The sequence below is a fragment of the Pinus tabuliformis genome, chromosome 8 (assembly GCF_031772625.1).
Source record: "Pinus tabuliformis cultivar Carrire ecotype Pingquan chromosome 8, CPIR1, whole genome shotgun sequence".
NCBI classification, from domain to species: domain Eukaryota; kingdom Viridiplantae; phylum Streptophyta; class Pinopsida; order Pinales; family Pinaceae; genus Pinus; species Pinus tabuliformis.
The window spans coordinates 57,001,848-57,010,195 of NC_142294.1; the positions used below are offsets into that span (position 1 = coordinate 57,001,848).

The following is an 8,348-nucleotide window of genomic DNA, read 5'->3' on the forward strand; positions in this document are numbered from 1 at the left end:
CATTTACAATGACAGCATAATTCACCTTTTCTACGCACGCCATGATCCAGTTTATCATGTTAGTTCTTAATCCAACCTTTGCTAACAAGCATCTGATGAATGCCCAATCCATGCAGTCATAAGCTTTGCAGAGGTCGATTTTTAGGATGACTGCATCACTTTTTTTAGCATGGATGGCAAAAAGACCTTCTTGAGTTGTTGCAACCGCATCAAGAATGTTTCTTCCCTGTAAAAAAGTGTGCTGGTCCTTTGTTAAGAAAGTTGATAAAGTTCCTTTGATTCTTTCTGCGATGATTTTTGATATGATTTTGTAGGAAATATTACACAGAGAGATTGGACAGAAGTCCGTGAATGACACTGCATTTCCTTTTTTTGGAATGAGCGCTATATAAGTGGAGGATGTTTTCTGGTTGATGCTACCTGACATCCTGGATGCTTCCACCATATTTAGCAAGTCATTTTTGATGATATCAAAAAAGTGACAAAAAAACTCTATTGTCCAGCCGTCCGGGCTAGGGCATTTGTCCCTTTTGAAAGATTTTATTGTTCTCAGCAATTCCTCCTCGGAAACTGGTTTGAAGATTTGATCATTTGTGTCCTCGTCGAACATCTGAGGATAGACTTCAATGCCCCACAGAATATCCTGAAAAGAACTGGTTTCCAATCTCTTGTATTGTCTTTCAAAGTATCTCATTGCCTCTTTTGAGATTTCCTGTTGAGAGTAAAGGAAACCCCCTCTTCCGTCATTTATTTTCTAGATTGAATTCTTTTCCCGCCTTGCGCTTGCAAATTTATGGAAAAATTTTGTATTCTTGTCCCCTTCTTTTAGCCACAACGCCCTACTCTTCAGCCTCCAGAACAATTCCTCCTGTTCTAAAATTTTTGATTTTTTCTTTTGTAACTCCTTAATGTGGCATCTCATTTGAAAAGAGATGCAGTGAGCAGCCGTAGCTTCCGATGCCCTATCTAATTCCTTTTGAATTTTTCGGAGATCATTTCTATTAGATTGCCTTTTTTTAAATTGCCATTCTTTTACTATCATTCGAATATAATCCATTTTGTCTATGAATGTCATTAAGATTGAGCAGGGATTTGAAGACAACATCTCACTCCAGGCCTTTTTAATGATGTCATTGAAAACTGGATCTTCCAAGTATGACCTATTGAATTTGAAAGAGTAGCCTTTTCTGTAGCCTTTTTCCTTCCACCCTAACAGAATCGGTCTATGATCTGAAATAAAAACCTTCTCAATCGATGAAAAAGGCATGCCCATCTTGTCAATTAGGCTAGTATGAAGAATAAATCTATATGTCGATATGTGTAACATAACAAAGCCTTGGATTGCCCCACAGAGTTTAGGTACCCTCCCATTCTTTTATAAAATTTTGATGGAAATTCCAAAGCACAAGACAAATTGTTACCTTCCCATTCTTTATAAAATTTTGATGGAAATTCCAAAGCACAAGACAAAATGTTGCTATTTAATAACAACTAGCAGACGTTTGGTAAATTTTCTAGTTCTGAAGGAACTTTCCCGGTGAGATTATTATCGTTCAAGGCAAGGTACCTAATCATCTTCAATTCCCCAAATGATTGTGGAATGGTTCTAATATAATCTGATCATTCAAGGCAAGGTACCTAAGCATCTTCAATTGGTTTTAATATAATGTGAGAATTGTTAAAATAAGTTAATTATTTGGCAATAGGAGTAGTTAAAATTAGAGAGTCAGTTAGTTAACTGTGTGTTAAATTGAGTCAGTCGAGTTAAGTGATAAGCAAATTGACTGTGTGTTCGGATATCAAAATATTTTAGGCCAGTTGCTAATTAAAAAAAATTAAATATCTTTTACCCTTTTCATTGTAATAATCTAATTTTTGTGTGATCGATATAAAAACCGTAAGTCATGTGTTTTGTGTGAATTTTGTGTTTATGTTCTTCTGTTTTTTCAATAAATTAGTATAGAAATAAAGAAGGATCACAAAATCTGTAATAAATTAGTATGGAAATAAAGAAGGATCACAAAATCCGTAGCGCTGAAGAGCCAATAAAAAAAGAGAAAACAGAGACTAATAATATTTTTTTATAAATTTGCTTTACAAATTTGTAAAACTGCTAAAAACACGCGAATTTTAAGTTTTCGGGAGTGTGCAGGCCGTTACTAAATGTGGAGTCGTGAGCATTAAGTGGAGTAGACAGGATTTCATATGTTTCAAAAAATTTAAACTCCTGAGAACGACTTTTGTGTGTTAATTCAAAAGTGGGTTTGAACTTTGAAGTGCTTCATAAAAGGCACGTGGGTTGTCCGTTCTGATTTTGAAAATTATATGTTAAGTGGAGTATATTCCAAGACGTATAAAAGGATTTTTATAATATTTTTTTGAAAGGATTTTAAAAAGAGGAGTATTTTTAAAGAGTTTAAAAAACAATTATAGAAATATTTTTTTTTATAAAAAAAAAATGAGGTGTTATTATAAGGACTTTATTTGTAAGGGGATTTTTTTGAAAAGGAGCTTTGCAAGTTTATAAAAAAGGAAATTTAGGGTTTTTTTTTAAAAAAAGATGGTTTTTTCAATTTTCTAGTTCTAGTTCTCACTGTTCACAAGGAAAGATTATGATGTGTGGGTCACTAAGATGACGACCATGTGGCAGGCTCATGATGTTTGGGATTATGTCTGGTTTGGGTTTTCAGAACCTAGAGATGAAGTAGAAGAATGAGCTCTCACTAATGCGGAGAGGGAACAATAGAAGAAAGACAAGAAGAAGAATGCACAAACGTTGCAGTTGATCCAACAAGGAGTGGACCAAGCAGTGTTACAGAAGATTATGATCACGTCTTCGGCAAAGGAAGCATGGGATGCTTTGGCAACAAGATATAAAGGCATGACCAAAGTCAATATTGTTAAGTTGCAGAGTACTAGGAGAGATTTTGAAAGTCTGTAGATGAAGGAGACAGAGGACATCGATTCTTTCGTGAATTGGGTCATCACTGTCGTAAATCAGTTAAAAAATTATGGCGAGAAAATAAAAGATCAAACAATGATTGAGAAGGTCCTCAGATCTTCGTCTCCCAAATTTGATGTTGTGAGTAGTCATAGAAGAAGCCAAGGATTTGACATCACTAATAGTTGATGAGTTGATGGAATCAATTCTATCACATGAGGTAAGGATAGACAAAACTAAGGATTCCACTTTACAGATCACTTTCAAAAGTCAGGTTACTATTTCAAGAGATAGAGGTTGAGGCACAAGTGGATCGAGATGCAGAGAATGAGGCGGAAGATATGGTGGTCGGAGAGATGGCCGAGAAGAACATGAACATGAAAGTGGAAGCAACTGCAAAAGCTTCAGCAATAATCAAGTTGACAAATCAAAGGTGAGATATTATTATTGCAATAAATTTAGTCATTATGCTCGTGATTGCAGGAAGAAGATAGCCAATCAAGGAAACCAAAGACCTAATGTCACTACAGAGAGTACTAACTCCATGTTCCTAGCTTGCCATACCATGCATGAACCTTTTGATAATGTGTGGCTATTAGACAGTGGTTGCAATAACCACATGATAGGAAACAAGAATTTGGTTGCAAATTTGGATCAATCTGTGAAGACAGAGGTAAAGTTGGGGACTGACAAGACTGTGGATGTAGATGGCAAAGGAGTGGTCAACATTTTGACCAAGCAGGGGGAGCTGAAGACAATCTCAGAGGTATATTATGTTCCTGGTCTCAAACATAATTTAATAAGTGTTGGTCAATTGACACGGAAGGGATACAAAGTTATCTTTCAAGGAAAATAATGTCTTATATATGACAAGCCCCCATGCAAGCAACTGATAACAAAGGTGCACATGACGAGGAACATATTCTTTCCTCTAGTTATGAATTACGGTGATCAAATCAGTTCATTTACAGTTGCATGTTCTAATGATTATTGGTTATGCCACTTTCGGTTTGGATGCTTGCACTTTTCTTGTTTAAGATTGTTGCAGCATAAACAGATGGTTAGAGGATTACCTCCCATCAAAGAACCTGCTAGTACTTATGAGTGTTGCATCTTAGGAAAGCAACACCGTGAAATGTTTCCAAAGGGAGTTGCATACAGAGTAAGGCAACCTCTGGAGCTAGTGTATACAAAATTGTGTGGACCTATGAGGACACAGTTGATTGGTAGAAGTTGTTATTTCCTCACTTTCATTGATGATTATAGGAGAAAGACATGGGTTTACTTCTTGAAGCAAAAGTTTGAAACTTTTGCAAAGTTCAAAGAATTCAAAGCCTTAGCAGAGAACCAAAGTAATCAACAAATCAAGGTATTGAGGTTAGATCATGGTGGAAATATGATTCAAAGACATTCCATGATTACTGCAAAGAACATGGAATCAAAAGACAATTTACAACTAAATACACACCACAGCAGAATGGTGTAGCAGAGAGAAAGAACAAGACAATTATGCACATGGCAAGAAGCATGTTGAAAAGTAGAAACTTGTCTAATGAGTATTGGGTAGAAGCAGTTGCATGTGATATTTATGCGATCAACATATCTCCTACAAAGAGTGTGATGAGCAGAGTACTAGAACAAGCATGGTCAGGTATGTCTTGCAGCGTATCTCATCTCAAAGTATTTGGATGTGTAGCTTATGCACATGTGCCTAAGGAGTGAAGAGGCAAATTGGATGATAACAATGAAAAATGCATATGTACTAGTTATAGTGAGTAATAAAAAGCTTACAAATTGTATAACCCTGTCACCAAGAAGACCATAATTAGCAAAGATGTGTTCAAAGAAAAAGAGTCATGGAATGGGATTGTAGACAAAATAGTTGATGCACAAGTGTCACTGATGGAAGAAGATGATGTAGCAGAAAAGGAGCAGCAAGAATCACAAGTGAAGACACCAAACAGAGACATGCCAACAAGGACTCCAAGTTTTTCTGAGCAACATGGATCTTCAAGCAGATCAACAGATCAAGATTCTCCCAACAATCAATCAGGTGATGAATCAAGCAATGTTAAGATAAAGATGAGAAGCCTGAAAGATATTTATAATGATTTGGATGTTAGTTCAAATTTTGCATTGTTGTCATTCCAACCTTCTTCGTTTGAAGAAGCAATCAGAGATGAAATTGGGTTCAAGCCATGGATGAAGACATTGAAGCTATTGAAAAGAATGATATAGGGGATTTGGTTGATTTACCAAAGGACAAAAACCTCATTGGTGTAAAATGGGTGTACAAAACAAAGTTGAATGAGAAAGGTGAAATTGACAAATTTAAAGCACGACTTGTAGCAAAAGGATTCTTGCAGCAACTAGGAATAGATTTTGGAGAAACGTTTGCTCCGATAATGAGATTGGATATTGTAAGAGTAGTTCTAGCCACAACAGCTCAGAACAAGTGGAAAGTATATCTGATGGATGTGAAATCAACCTCCTTGAATAGAATTCTAGAAGAAGAAATTTATGTGCAGCAGACTCCAGGATATGAAGTTGAAGGTAAATAAAATAGAGTTTGTAGGTTGAAGAAAGTGCTCTATGGACTCAAGAAAACACATAGAACTTGGTATAGCAGAATTGGCAACTACATGATCAAGAATGGATTTTGCATAAATATCATTGAGCCTACCTTGTACGCAAAGGTAAATGAGCATGGACAAATTTTGATTGTTTGCTTATATGTTGATGACATGATTTATATAGGTGATTTTGAATTAGATGAATTTAAAGCAGCCATGATGAAAGAATTTGAGATGACAGATTTTGGTCTCATGAAATATTTTCTTAGCATAGAAGTTGAGCAATCTGAAAAATGATTTTTTTTTGCCAAAATAAATATGCTAGAGATTTGCTGAAAAGATTCAGGATGGAGAATTGCAAACCTGTCCCTACACCAGTTGCAACAAGTACAAAGTTAAGCAAGGATGATGAAGGATCAAATGTCAATCCAACTCTATTCAAAATATTGGTTGGTAGCCTCATGTATCTCACAGCTACAAGACCAAATATTACGCGAGTAAGTTTGATTTCTAGATTTATGGAGACTCCAGAAGACACACATTAGAGTGTAGGAAAAAGAATTATGAGATACATAGCAGGAACTAGACATTGTGGCTTAATGTATGCAAGCACAGAGAAGAAGGATTTGATTCTATATACATATAGTGATTTTGCGGGTAGTTTGGATGATACGAAGAGAACTTATGGTTATGTGTTCCATCTTGGTTCAGGTGTGATAGCATGGGCATCTAAGAAGCAACCCATTGTGACACATTCATCAGCAGAAGCAGAATATGTAGCAACAACATCAACATCATGTCAAGCATTATGGTTAAGAAGATATTTGATGGACTCAATCAGAAACAACAAGGATCAACAACAATATACTGTGACAACACCTCAACAATTGTACTATCCAATAATAGTGTGTTTCATCAAAAGAGAAATCATATTGATACTAGATATCATTTTATTAGAGAACTTGTGAGAAATGGAGAAGTTCACTTGAAACCTTGTAAATCTAGTTATCAATTGGCTGATATATTTACTAAGTCATTAGCAAAAGATGTGTTTGAGTTTCATAGAAGAAACTTGGGTGTTATAAGCTTAGCTAAGACATAGACGAGAAAGCATGTTTGAGTTGTCATGATTCATGTCTTAGTTTAGCGGTCGTAATTAAGGGGGAGTGTTAAAATAAGCTAATTACTCCCACATGAGGAGTTGGCTAAAATTAGAGAGTCCGTTGACTGAGTGTTGAGTCAAGTCAAGTTAAGTGATAGGCAAATTGAGTGTGTGGTTTAATGTCAAGATATTTTAGGAGAGCCACTCATTGGAAAATGTTAAATATCCTTCACCAGGTTCATTGTAATAATCAGTTTTTGTGTGATCAATAGAAGAGCCGCAACTCACGTGTTTTGTGTGAATTTTGTGTTTAAGCTCCTCTGCCTTTCCAACAAGGAAGCAAGATCCAAACTGATCAAGGACTACAAATTTCCCTGATGAAGAGAACCAGTCGGTCCTCCCAAGAGATTATTATGGAGGTAAAGCTCCTGCAAATTCTTCACCTCCATTAAGGAACCTGAAAGGTTTCCATGAAGTTGAATGTTCCTTAAATCCAAAAATGTAAGGGATTTCAAATTCCCCAATGTCCTAGGAATCACCTATCCATTGTCACTTAAATCCATTTTTACCAGAGAATTCATACTCCCAAAAGATGCTGGAATTGGGCCTTGCAATGCATTAAAACTTAAATCCATTATTAACAGTTCTCGTGGATGCCCTAAAGAAGGAGGTATCATATCATAGAACAGGTTGTGGCTGAGGACAATATTTCTTAGTTGGTTAAGTACCCTATTTCCATTAGCAAATTTCCCTTCATATTGCTCTCTATAACAACAAGGGATTCTAAATTTTCGAGGTTACCCAACTCATGTGGTAATTATCCGACTAAAGCAACATTGTTTTGGAAAACTAAGCTTTTTAATGAACCTGCAAGATTGGTCCAATGATTTAATGGCATTACTTGAGGTGCATTCACAAAGCAATTGTAGAAGGATAAATTCTTCAGGTGAGATAAACTAAAGGTAAATGGATCAAGTAATGCATTCTTGCTACATTTTGGAGAATTGTCATAGATGGAACCAATATATAGTGTTGTTATGTACCAGAAATCCCAAAATAGATCATAGGATGTACCCAGAACCATTGTTAAACGACAATGATCTGGTTACAAATTGATCGTATTCGACTCTCCAGCCAGGGCTTTAAGGACACTAAAATGATTCTTTTTCGGAGTCAAGCATGGGAGCGTTTTGACATTTCTTTGTTCCAGGTTGTGCCATGGATATTACCAGGCTTAAACCTAAAATGGACAAAATGCAACATATTAAGGAGCGCATCTTTGTGAATCTTAGAAATAAATAACGTGAACTTCAAGTGATTTTGGATCAGGCATTACTTAATTTCTCACACTTATTATTTCCAGATGCTTTATAAATATCACAGCAACGTAGTTCGTTTTTACTCGACAAAGGTTCGAATCTTGTTTGATGACCATCAAACCCTCTGCGAGAGTTCGATTTCCGCTAACATGCATCTTTAAAGCCAAGCGATGGCATAAGGCTGGTATTGTCTCGAACAAGAATTGAACAAGATAGCTCCTGTAAAATCAAAGTAGAAAATTAATTACTGACAAATGAAAATTCCGACAAAATGCATAAGATTGTTAAAATGCTAGAAATTGGAGAAAAATGAGGTTGTTAAGGGTTTCTTACGAAAAAGCAGACATGTTCTTTATATATTCTGCAAGAGGAAAAAAATAGATGTATTTCAGAAATTTTTATGAAAACAAATT

The 8,348-nt window shown here is 35.8% G+C and overlaps 1 pseudogene; it reads right to left on the reverse strand.

Annotated features, from left to right (window-relative positions):
- Positions 1 to 7,893, reverse strand: part of LOC149234127 (uncharacterized) — a 42,835-nt pseudogene extending 34,942 nt beyond the window's left edge.
- Between the last annotated feature and the right edge of the window lie 455 nt (positions 7,894 to 8,348).